A 13,813-nucleotide genomic window follows, 5' to 3' on the forward strand; every position below is an offset into this window, starting at 1 on the left:
CATCACATAATAAAGCTGTTTTAAAATGCCAATATGAGGGCATCCAGGCGTGTAGAGGTCTATTCCGTTGCCTACCAACAATGGGATTGCTGGTTCGAATCCACGTGTTACCTCCGGCTTGGTCTGGCATCCCTACAGACACAATTGGATGTGTCTGCGGGTGGGAAGCCAGATGTGGGTATGTGTCCTGGTCACTGCAATAGCACCTCCTCTGGTCGGCCAGGGCTCCTGTTCAGGGGGGAAGGGGAACTGGGGGGAATAGGGTGATCCTCCCATGTGCTACGTCTCCCTGGCAAATCTCTTCTCTGTCAGGTGAAAAGAAGCAGCTGGCGACTCCACATGTATCAGAGGAGGCATGTGGTAGTCTGCAGCCCTCCTCGGATCGGCAGAGGCGTTGGAGCAGTGACCGGGATGGGTCAGAAGAGTGGGGTAATGGCCGGATACAATTGGGGAGAAAAGGAGGAAAAATCCAAAACAAATAAAATAAAATAAAATAAAAATAAAATAAGGTGAGCACAACTTACACAGATTACGAATGGTTTAATATCAGCAGCTATTTAGATTGAAGGCAGTCAGCCAGGATTCTTGCTTGGAGCATATTTGCACTGTATATCATAACTTGGAAGATACATCCTAGTGACTCTTAGCCTGAAGTTCCCGTAATAGTTCAGAACAAGGTCCTTGATCTTACTGGGTACATGGTGTTGTAATCAGGTGAAATATGTTCACACTGAAAGCGATAAATATGTTCACACTGTAATTGGTTAGTTAGGACTGAATCAGTTTTAAAATACTCATGTCTGGGGAGATGTGATTAGAGGGCACGCTGGGGGCTCTCATCATTAATACAGTTGATGAAGAGCCAGCAGATGTCCTATATTCATTTCTTCCCCTGTTCCAGGGGTATTACATTTGGAGGCACCGCTGGGATGAGAGAAGTGAGGCTGGTGTCCCGAAACTGAGGAAGACGCCCACATCGATCATCCCATAAAACAACCCAGGTGGCAGAGAGTGCGGCTACAGTTGGAGTGAAAGCCTAGTCAAGGAAGACGTGCATCCGGAGGTACAGAGTGTTCACTAGGGGGCAGTAAATTCCATGGTGACAGGCAAAACACACTCCCACAAATAGCTTGTCACTCACCTGCCAAGATGGATTCAGAGTTGGAGGATTTGCAGTTTGAGATTAAAGCAGCTCTTTTTCAATTTACTACAGACCAGTTAATGCAAATATGTGAGTTTCTTAACATCTCAGGAACAAACCAAAAAAAAAAAACATAGTTGGCAAAATTCATAAGGCTCTTGTTTCGTATATCATCCAAGTTGCTTGAACGTGATGAACTAAGTGAACTTGAAGATGGCAGTCTGTTCGAACTGTTAAGCCTAATGGACATGATACAGACCCTTCAGAAGGCTTGCAAAAATAAAATGCTCGAAAATGAAAATGAGGAACAGGATAAATTAAAGAGAGAATTAGAACAACTAAAACTAATGGTGCAACAGAAGGAAACTGAAATGCAGGAATGAGCCCACAGAGACACAAAGAGTATAGTGACCAATAAAACTCTACCAGTTCACACAGCCCCTGCCCATTCAAATAGCCTGCCATGGCGTAAAGACTATAAAATTACAGGTCAGACTGGCGAACCTGGGCAAAGAGACAGACTTACCTTCTCCAGCTTGGCCTGCCAAATTGAGAACGGTCTCAACAAAGGCTACCCTGAGTCAGAAATTGTGGATGCTGTTATAAGAGCCACTGTACTCGGCCTACAGCTGCGGAGTTATCTTGAGGGTAAAAGTGATCTGTCTCTGCCGACTTTAAGGAGGATCCCCCATTCACATTACCAAGAGAGGAGTGCAACTGAGCTATACAAACAGCAGACCGCAGAGGTTCAGAGCAGTAAAGAGGCTCCACAGATTTTTTTTAATCAGAGCAATGGATTTAAGACAGAAAATATTGGTTGCATCACAGGAAGCTGAGTCTAGTCTCAAGTATGACCCCGTACTAGTGCAGAGCATGTTCATGCATACAGTACTCACAGGTTTACAGAATGACAGCATAAAAAATGATCTCCAACCTTACCTGCTACAACCAACTACTTCAGATGAGTTGCTCTTGGAAAGGCTCAATATGGCATGTGCTAATGAGAAAGAGAGACAAGATAAAAAGAGGCAGATCACACCACAGCGACACACCAGTGTCCACACTGTCCAGTCTAGTGATGTAAGTGGAGACAAATGTACAGTTCGACAAAGCATAGTCGCACTTCCTCCCGATGTGCTGTCAGACCTCAAGGAAATCAAAGCAGACATTGTACTGTTGAAAGATCTCAAGGCAGAGGTATCACAAATTAGAGAGTCTATTCGTAAGACAGAAAATACACCAAAACTGTATCCTCCCACTAGCAAAGAGACAGATTATGGGGCATTCAACCATCCACATTATTTCCAGCCACAGCGCACAGCCTGGAATAAAGAGAGTGCCACAGTTTTCCACCAGCCAGGTGGACCAGTGCAGGAATATCGAGCTGCGGGTGGTCCGAGGCTAATGAATGGAGCAGTCCAGTTTCAGCAGAGGTTTGCACCGCAGAGATATCAAATGCCATGCCCCCGACCAAGATGTTACATGTGTCAGCAGCGAGGACAGGAATACTGCCAGCATTGCTACAGGTGTGGGAGTAGCGAACACTTGCGTGCAGGTTGCAGAGAAAACAGAGCACTGCCTGGTGCTGAGAGAGAGAGACCTTTAAACGAGGAGTGGTTGCCCCCAGGGGACAGAGAGTGACTGGATCAGTGTCCCAAAAATGCACCAACTGTGGAGAAAAGGAGAAAGATCAGAAGTTTCCACAATGTTCAGTGTGTAAAACAGTACTTTACTGTTCCAGAGAAAGTCAGGGTAATCACTGGCCAGAACATAAAGAAAACATTGATGCTGATAGTTTGTCTAGAATGCCAGTAGATATTGGGAAGCTGATGAATGAGTGCACAGAGGAAATGTCTTATGAGGCGGTGGGAACAACTGCTCGGGCAGTAGAAACACAGTCAGAGACAAATGCCTTATGGTCAATGGCCATCTCTGTCAAGAGTCTGCTCGATGCTCAAGATACCTCAGTTGTTTCATTAACACCAGCACAGATGCAACATGATCAAAAAAACAACTCACATATTGGACCAGTTTTGCAGTGCAAAATGTCTGGAGTGAGGGTTTCATGTCAAGAACTGAGAAAACTTAATGAACAGAGCCGTTGTCTCCTCCGTGAATGGGATAAACTGGAGGTTGATGAAAATGGAGTCCTCTGGAGAAAGACACTGCACAGAACACAACTGGTATTGACTGAAAAACACAAAAATGCTGCATTAAAGGAGCTACACAACCAGATGGGGCACCAAGGCACTGACAGGACAATATCGCTCGTTAGAGACCGCTTCTTCTGTCCGTACATGCAGCGTGAAATAGAACAGTATGTGATGAGCTGCACTTGCCTTAAACAAAAAAAACCTAGCCGAGAAACAAGGGCCCCCTCTTAAAAACAATTTCACCTCCCAGCCATTTGAACTCATGTCAGTGGACTTCCTCCATCTTGATAAGTGTAAAGGCGGGTATGGTATATTTTAGTAATTGTAGATAATTTCACATGTTTTGCACAGGCGTACCCTACAACAATGAAGTCTGGAAAAAAAGTGGCTGAAAAACTATTCAGTGATTATGCCTTGAAATTTGGATTCCCAACGTGCATTCACCATGATCAGGGAGGTGAGTTTGAAAATCAACTTTTCTCACAACTGAACAAATACTGTAATGTGGCCGGATCAAGGGCTACCCCTTACCATCCACAGGGGAATGGTCAGGTTGAACGTTTCAACCGAACATTAATGCAGATGCTTAAGGCTTTCGCAGACAAAGACAAGACAAATTGGAAAGACTCTCTCAATAAGCTCATCTTTGCTTACAACTGCACACATACAGAGGTAACAGGCTTTTCTCCATTTTACCTACATACGGCCGCTCTCCAAGACTACCTATTGACATGTTATTCAATTTGCCCACCGAAGCAGGAAGTTGTAGTCACCGTGAGTATGTTGAACAGTGGAAGCAAGGAATGCAGGAAGCTATTGCAAGAGAGAATGCACGTAAATCTGCTCAGAGAAACAAGAGGATATATGATGGCAAAGTGAGGAGTTCAGTGTTGTGCCCAGGTGACCATGTGTTAGTGCGAAACATGACCCCTCATGGAGGACCTGGAAAATTGAGGAATCATTGGGAAGAGATTATCCATATTGTAGTTCGGCAAGTGGGAGAGGATGTCCTCATTTATGAGCTGAGACCTGAACATGGGAAAGGAAAGTCAAGGATTCTGCATCGAGACCTCCTTTTGCCATGCGATCACCTGCTGCTGGAAGCTGAAGTGTGCCCACATGTGAAACCAAAAAGGAAAATTGCAGTGGCTGATAAAGTCAGAGAGGACTTGGAGGAAGAGGATCATGAGGATGATTAGTATTTCAAGCCACCTCAGATCGCAGCTCGACCAAGAGAAACAGTGAGAGAGACTCCTGTCATGGCCGATGATGTGACAGAGCCAGACCCAACGGAACCTGCAACAGAATGACCTCAGATGGAGAACAGCGATAATGACTTACCGGAACTCCAGGATGTCCAGGATGACAACTCACCTGATACTGAGGATGAGGCATCATTGCCCTCAGTGGAACAGGAAAGAGAGAGGGAGGCAAGGACTCAGCGGCCTCAGAGACAGCGCAGGCCACCAAAGACTCTCAGATATGACAAAATAGGAACTCCATCCTGCTACAATCTTGCTGCACTGCCTAGTTATGTAAGGCCTCAAGCATGGACACACCTGGTGCAGCCATACTACAACCAGCCCCTTTATGTGTATGGGATGTAGACAGGAAAAGTTATTTCCGCTTTGCACTGTTTAAACTGCCTTACACTCATGGACTTTGAAGGAAGCAAAGTGTTACTGATCATTCACACATGAACACCTCATACACATACACTCTTGGACTTTTAAGAAAGCTGAATGCTACTGATGTCACACAAACATTGCACAGTTGAGGACTTTAATACAAAGTTGACTGTGGTTGATTCAAATAGCATACTGTGAACAGTTTTGACATTTCTTCAGACACTGGACACTTACACTACCGTTCAAAAGTTTGGGATCACCCAAACAATTTCGTGTTTTCCATGAAAAGTCACACTTATTCACCACCATATGTTGTGAAATGAATAGAAAATAGAGTCAAGACATTGACAAGGTTAGAAATAATTATTTGTATTTGAAATAAGATTTTTTTTTACATCAAACTTTGCTTTCGTCAAAGAATCCTCCATTTGCAGCAATTACAGCATTGCAGACCTTTGGCATTCTAGCTGTTAATTTGTTGAGGTAATCTGGAGAAATTGCACCCCACGCTTCCAGAAGCAGCTCCCACAAGTTGGATTGGTTGGATGGGCACTTCTTTGAGCAGATTGAGTTTCTGGAGCATCACATTTGTGGGGTCAATTAAACGCTCAAAATGGCCAGAAAAAGAGAACTTTCATCTGAAACTCGACAGTCTATTCTTGTTCTTAGAAATGAAGGCTATTCCATGCGAGAAATTGCTAAGAAATTGAAGATTTCCTACACCGGTGTGTACTACTCCCTTCAGAGGACAGCACAAACAGGCTCTAACAGGTACTATTTAATGAAGATGCCAGTTGGGGACCTGTGAGGCGTCTGTTTCTCAAACTAGAGACTCTAATGTACTTATCTTCTTGCTCAGTTGTGCAACGCGGCCTCCCACTTCTTTTTCTACTCTGGTTAGAGCCTGTTTGTGCTGTCCTCTGAAGGGAGTAGTACAGTTGATGAAGAGCTAGCAGCTGTCCTGTATTCATTTCTTCCCTTGTTCCAGGGGTATTACAGTGTCAGTCGAGGGTAGTCTCGATCAGCTTGTGGGGTATTGAGCCATATGCGTTTGCAAGGTCAAGCCAAAGCACAGCTTAGTCACCTTTCCCTTCGTGGGCCTCCCTGATCAGCTGGGTGACAACTACAGTGTGTTCTAGGCACCCTGGAACTCCAGGAATGCCACCTTTCTGTGCCAAAGTATCAATGTGGGCATTCTTGCGGAGGAAGTCTCTCATCCTTGTGGATGGGACACTGAAGAAGATCTTCCCCTCCACACTGAGGAGCGAGATGGATCTGAACTGCTCCAGCTTGTTTGAGTTTTCTCCCTTTGGTATCCAGACTCCCTCTGCCTGCCTCCACTGGTCTGCTACAGTTCCCCTGCGCCAAATCTCCCACAGAATCTTCCAGAGGATACTGAGGAATGTTGGACAGTGCTTGTACACCTTATATGGTACTCCACTGGTTACCGGAGCAAAGCTGACTCTGGCTGCAGTAACCACCTCCTGGACTTCCTTCCAGGTGGGCTCTCTGGTGTTGAACTCCACTGTGGGCGATAGTATGTCCAAAAGGGCTCTGACGGGCCCTAGATCTTGCTCTCTATCAGGAAGTGCAGGAAGTGGTCTACCTCTTCTTTAGAGTAGGCAAGACGGCCATTGCGCTTCTGCTCTAACAGCTGCCTTGTAAATCCAAAAAGATCAGCTATAAACATAGTCCACTCCCTGGCTCTCTTTCTCGCCTCCATCTCCTGTGCCATTCTGCTCTACGAAGGGTCATGAGCTTCTTCCCGATGATGTAATGGAGCTTAGCCAGTGATGGTTTTTCCTCCTTGGTTGCTACCTTGACCTGCCTTGCCAGAGTCTGAAGCTCTTGCTCTAGGTGGTGGATCTTGTCTGCCCTTTGGTTCATGGTGTAGTCGGGTCTGGTGGTCTTGATCTCTTTAACACCAAACCTCTCTGCTGCAAAACTGACAATGATGGTCATCATAGTCAGAAGTCATCTGTCTGTGTCTCCCTTTGTTGTTGACGTGATGATTTTGGCCACGTCCCTGTCAAACTGGTACCACTCTCTGTGCTGGCTTGCTGAAGGCTACTTGATTCGGCTCTGCTGAACTACTCTGCTGGGGGCCAGAGAGCTAAGCACATGAAGGTTCTGGGCTCAGTGGAGTGTCTCTGGGCCAAGCTCCTCCTGTGTCTCACCAAGAGTGGATCCTGTGTGCTGTGCTGCTCCCCTCTGTTCCACGCATTTCTTTCGGGCCTGATGGATTTTTTTGGCCATGCTCGTTCTTGCAGACCTTGCCGCAAATGCAACTTCGAGTTGTCATCATTAATAATCCATTTACCAAGGTCGTCATCATTAGGTCCATCCTACTGGGGTGCTCACCCCCCCCCTCTCATGCTCCCCCAGGAGTATATTGCTGTGAGTTTATCTGTAGCTTTTTTGGGTTCTTCCTCACGAAAGATGCAGATTGAGCTGCAACCCCTTCCTGCCCCAGTTGCCGTCTTTCTGAGCTGTCAACTGTCTGTCCAGTTGTCACCAATCTGTTCTTGGTGGTCACCCAGCCTATTCATGGGTGTCACTGGCTGAATCGGTTTGAATGACTTGAAGATGCATCCTAGGATGCACTGGGACACATCATCAGTGATGTTCCCTGAGAGCCTCGGGTGTTTCGGATCTTTCAACATCATACACCCTCGCTCAGGCAACCTAGCCAGGGTTGATCAGGCCCTGGCTTGTGCCCCAGCAGCATTGGCCCACAGATCAATCCTTCTGATCCAAAGCCATCTGGAGGCCCTCTCTGCAGCCTCCATGGAAGACTTGATGGCTTTCCTTTTAGCAGCCCCAGTGATGCCAAGTAGAGTGTAGACCTTGCACAGTGAGCGGCCAGCAAAGCCTCTACACCCCACATCAATGGGCTCACAATGTGCCTTCCAGCCTCTCCTCTGGCACTGATCCACCAGCTCCTGGTACTTGGACTGCTTCTGCTCATTTGCCTCCTCTATCCAGTCCTTCCCCAGGAACTGTCAGCTCTATAAGGAGCACCTGTTTTGAAGAGACTGATAATAGCACTATGTCTGGCATAAATAAATCAGTATCATAGCTACAATGTCATATGACATTATATAGATCAACATTACCTAGCAAAACTTAACATTATGAAACAAATGGCCCTCAGTTTCAGAAACAGCCACCAATAGTGGAGCAGAGGCAGGTCCTTCATATGTTACCGAGGACGTGAGACAAGGTGAGCTCATGAAGTGGCTACTAAAAGTTATTACAAGCAATCATATGACATTGAGGTGTTGCGGACCTCACGGTAAAGACAGTTCAACTTTGGAGTGATATATAGCCCCTATCCCAGTAAACTAGCATGGCACGTTTGGTATCAACAGATTCACTGCAATCCCAACATTCATATGATACTGGATTCACACTAGCTTAAAACGGCCTTCGAAAGACAGATATGACAGCAACATTAACAGTAATGTTAATGCCAAATGATCCACCATCATTTTCAGAGGGTTAAAAGTAGGCCAAGTAAACTAAGCACTTTTTTTCCATGTTTTTAAAATTTGAGTAATTTTGCTTATAGGCCTACATGCTTTTGAACCACTATACCGTGGCTTTGGATCCTAATATAGCTTAAATGTACTGAAATTGTACAGACTGTAATGTATAGCTATATATATAGATGCATGCACACATTTATTTGCCGGCTCAATGACTGATAATTTAATCATCATGAGTTTAACAAATATAAGATTCAGTGCCATACGCTATGAATTCCAGCAGCTGCCTCCTTGTAAGACATTGATTTGTTCCTTTTATGTTATTTTATTGTGTTTACTATATGTATTGTCTTGAGTTTATCTTTTACCAATGGTTCTTATCTTTTATGGCTGTATTTATTTATTTATTGGTTTATTTTTTACCTTGTCTTTGTCTGTTATGGACCCTGAGTCTGCAATAAAGTCTTGAGTTGTGTTGAGTATAGGCTAGCACTTATTGGAAAGCTGATTCTTTTCGTTGGCTAATTACCTGGGCAAGTTCCTGCCCTACCTGGTATCATTCCAACCTCTGAAAGATCTTCTGTCTGAGAAGACAGAAAGGTGTTGGGGAGCACCACAACGAGAGGCTTTTCAGAAGCTTAAGTCAGAACTAAGCTCACCCAGAGTCCTCGCTGTATACTCACCCAATGCAGAAACGCATGTGTCAGCTGATGCATCGTCCTTTAGTCATTCTGTTCCAGAAATGCCCAGAGAGTAGTAACTGGAAGCCAGTTGTGTTCCTATACAGAGGTTTTGTCTGATGCTGGAAAACACTATGGTCAGATTGAGAGGCAGGTCCTGCAGTGACCTGGGGCCTCGTCTATCAATTGTTACTATGGGCAAATTTGTACATACACACCCATGGAATTTTTAGCCCTCAAGATTGTCTGACAGTCAGAAGCAGTCAGCAGCAAATCATGATGGTTATTTGTAATACCTTCCTCCTAACATCTATTGTCTATCTCTTGCAACGAGCAATCACCCAGGCCTGCAAAGACATCAGTATTAGCCAATCGGTGTCTAAATTCAGGGGTTACCCAGGTTCTACACTGGTCTCTGAGACAAACTTCAGGGCTCAAAAATCCCATGGGTGTGAATGCACAAATTTGCCCATAGTAACGATTGATACATGAGGCCCCCCAGTCATGTGAGCGCCTGCAATCATACCTGCTTGGCATGAGGTTCACAATTGAGAGGGATTGCAAACCTCTGCTGCCCCTACAAAGTATTAAGATGCTAGATGAGCTTTCTCCTCGAATCTTGAGATTCTGCCTGAGACTGTTGAAATTCTCATATCACATTGTACATATGCCTGGAAAGCTGCTCATCACCGCAGACACACTGTCATGAGCACCAGTGGAGTACACGGTCATTCAGGCAGAGAAGGAGAAGGAAGCAGACGTCCAAATATTTGTGGACTCAATCAGACAGTCTCTCCCAGCTACTTAAGTTAGACTGCACCCGCTTGCAGAGAGACAGAAAAAAGACCCCATCTGCAGTACACTAATTCACTACAGTCACACTGAGTGGCCTGACAAAGCCCACCTGCCACCTGATATAGCACCTTACCGGAAGGAGAAACAGAACCTGTCCCTGGCTGGGGATCTTCTCCTGAAAGGACAAAGAATTGTCATCCCCAGCTCATTAAGAAAAGAAAGGCTCAACATCCTCCATCAAAGCCACCAAGCGATAGTGAAGTGCCGAGCCAAGGCCCGTCAATCGGTCTGGTGGCCAGGACTTTCAGCTAACATTAGCCAGAAAGTTGAAAACTGTGCCATGTGCACAAAACACAGAACAGCACAGAGGGAACTCGTGTTGACGACTCCTGTACCTGAACGACCTTGGCAATGTGTGGGGACAGACATATTCATCTGGGATGAGACCACCTACCTTGTAGTGGTTGACTATTTCTCCCGATACATCAAAGTTGCCCATCTCCATGTTGCATCCGCCAACACAGTCATATCGGCTCTGAAGAACATCTTTGCTCATCAGCATGGGGTCCCAGAGCTGCTGCTGTCAGACAATCGCCCACAGTATGCCTATACTATTTTCAAAGACTTTGCCAGAGAGTATGGATTCACTCACATAACCAGCAGCCCAAGACACCCAGCCCAAGATATCCAATGGGGAGGCTGAGTGAGCTGTGGCCACCGTGAAAGACTTGTGGAAAGAGGGAGGAGATTATGCTAAAGCTCTACTCAGTTATCGAGCCACTCCAATCGAGGACAGTTATTCTTCAGCACAGCTTCTCATGGGGAGACAGCTAAGGACCACTCTCCCTCAATTGCCCAAAACGTTTTCTCCACCCTGGCCCAACATCAAGCAGTTCCGGAGTATGGAAACACAAGGCAAGAAAAAACAAGAGCAGCTCTACAACAAACGTCACAGAGCACACTGCTTACCTGATTTGCACCCAGGCCAGAGTGTATGGATCACCACGGAGAACACTCATGGCACTGTCATACAACTGACAGAAGCCCTGAGGTCCTACCTTATCAGAACAGAGAATGGACTGTTGAGGAGAAACCGCACACATCTGCGTGTAACTCATCAGCCAACATCTGACGCAAACACCCATGATGACACAGAAGCAGGTAGTGTGGACAAAACAGCAGGTGATCCAGACACCACATATGTTACAAGATCAGGCAGACACTGATGTCCGCCTAAGAGACTGGACTTATAAAGGTGCACGTTAGTGAGAAACCTAAGTGTTATGTACATGTGTTGCTGTTTCAGTTAAACCAGTTTTAGTTCAAAAGAAATTAATGGGATTATTGATGTGAAAAAAAATAAGGCAAAGCATTTTGCTATTGTTCAATGCAAGAGAGAGAAAAAAAAGTTTCTTACTTAAAAGGGGGAGATGTTGTATAATGGGTTAACCGCAGTTAAGTGCGGTAGCCAATTTGATACAAGGTCAAGGGCTATACGGAAGTGTGTGGTTTTTGTTCAGAAGTAAACGTGTTAACGGCAACCTCAGTCGCTGCGTTGTTATTATTGAGAATAACATAACACTGGAAGTGTACAAGTCCTAGATGGTTGGCAGGTCGGCACCGATCATTTTTTTCTGCAGACCTTACTGTCCAGTGACATCTGTTCCCATCCTGTTTGGTGGCTGATCTAAACCAGACAGTGGTGGAAGTGCAGATAACAGACTCGATGAGTGCAGTGTAAAACTGGATACGCTGCTTCTGAAACAGAATGCATTTCCTGAGCTGGCTAAGGAAACACATCCTCTGTTGAGCCTTTCTGATGACTGTTGATGTTGGACTCCCACTTCAGGTCCTGGGGCCTGTTTCAGAAAGCAGGTTTTACAAACTCTGAGTTTAAACATAAACTCTGGGTTGACTAATTCAGAGATGCCAAAGTATTCGGTCAACTCAGCTGATCTGAGTTAGTTCAATCAACTTTGAATATATTCACTCTTAGTTAAGCACATGTGTGACGACTATAAAAAGCCATCATCATCAATGGAGCTCCAATATCATGATTCACCATGGCAACCGGAGAGAAAGAAAGGTCATACTACTTCTCCCACTGGAGTTAGGAATACTAATGAATGTGTATGCTGAATATGAGTATACATTTAAGAAAAAAAAGTAATAAAGGAGCAGGGGCAAAAGAACGTGAGCTGGCATGGCAGAAAATTGCTAACCAAGTCAATGCGTAAGTATTAACTGAAAAAAAAAAGTTTTATCTCGAGTGTTACACTTTAACATTTATACTATATATATATATATATATATAAAATCCAGTGAGTCAAGTAAATTCTTTATGAGACAGTACAAGCCTGTTTCATGCCATAAGCAATCAGCAGCTGTCAATAAAGCTACTCGAGAAAGGACATACCATTTACTTCCTTGTCATGCACATCACGTGCACAACAACCCATGGGGAAGGGAGCGGTGCGACATTCAAAAATTCAAAAACACGTGATCGCTAACAGAGCAATTTTTTTGGGGGGGGGGTATTTGTCTATTGTCATGATTTAGTTATAATTACAAAATAGATGATCAGCTGCCAATGGCACATTGGCAGCTTATCACTTCGGATAATTTCTTGTCATACAACTACATACAGGGTCAGTCCAAGCCTTTTTGGGGTTCAAAGCAGAATTTGACATTGGGCCCCCTCCTGGTTCCTGACGTCCCAGAACCTCTTTGTTACTCAAGTGATTGCATGTGGCTGCAGGGCCCTAAGTTCACATATGCCTTGCGCCGGCCTTGAGTACATGCGTTGAAAACAACAAATAGCAGTTTTTATAACTTAAAATGAGACAGTAATGAGCTTAAAATGTAGGCTATTTTTCCCTGATATACTTTCAAAGCCAAAGCTATGTCTCCCTGACTTATTAGCAATTCCTGTTTACCTGTACACCTTGCATTCATATGACAGAAGTAAAGAAATAAGGGTCTCGAATTAAGGCTTCCATGATTGATAGTGTGACAAAGATGAGGCTACTCCATGTTACCCAGCAAGGGTTTTAAATTTTTTAAAAATACATCAGTGGGGTTGCTGTTTACTAATTAAGGGATATGTGGTAGCACTTGTCCAATTCAAATGTAACAAGATTCAAACACTGCTTGTACAGTAGACACAAGAGGCGACAGGCACTTGATTAATTAATTAAGTCACTAAATGAAGGCCTTCTTCCCCTTGACTAACACGGCAGTTGATTGTTTTCTTTCAAACATACCAATTGCCATAACTTTTCCACCAAACGCTATATTTAACTGAGAAGCTGACAAAGTTTTAGTGTTATGTAGGCACATGTAGGTGTTAGTCTAATATTTGCTTGACAGAACAACCCCTTTATGACCATTCACTCATTCCCACCTGGGAGCTACATGGGACTGCATCACCATAATACCGATCACTGAACAGCCCTAACTGGCATAACAAGTGTTCAAGTGCCCTATCTCAAATGTATCTCGTTTTGCTGAGGAAAAAGTAATTAGTTTGCAACTTTCCTATAAAAAGGTGTACTCATAAATGAAATCAGATATTATGTTCCTTGTTTAAATCACAAACATGTGAATGGCAGGGTATCAGTTACAATGCCCTAAACCCACGATCAAATCTTTGCTGGATTACAGGCAAGGGGGACAAGTGCCCTGGGCTACAGAACCCCTGAAAAATTGGGGGCAAACTTCAATACAGAATGAACTGTCAAAATCTTTGAAGTAGTTATATATAACTGTTGTGGAAGGCTGAAATAGTCTCAACTGACCCAAGCTCCTACCAGTAGGCTCTATTCATGCAGAACCCAAGCTACATGATGTTGGGGGCCCCCTAAGTAATTGTTTAAATTAATTGAAGAACCTCCAATTATTGTTTTAGGCACAGACCAATGCTACTAGG

The sequence above is a fragment of the Lampris incognitus genome, chromosome 8 (genome assembly GCF_029633865.1).
Source record: "Lampris incognitus isolate fLamInc1 chromosome 8, fLamInc1.hap2, whole genome shotgun sequence".
Taxonomy (NCBI): domain Eukaryota; kingdom Metazoa; phylum Chordata; class Actinopteri; order Lampriformes; family Lampridae; genus Lampris; species Lampris incognitus.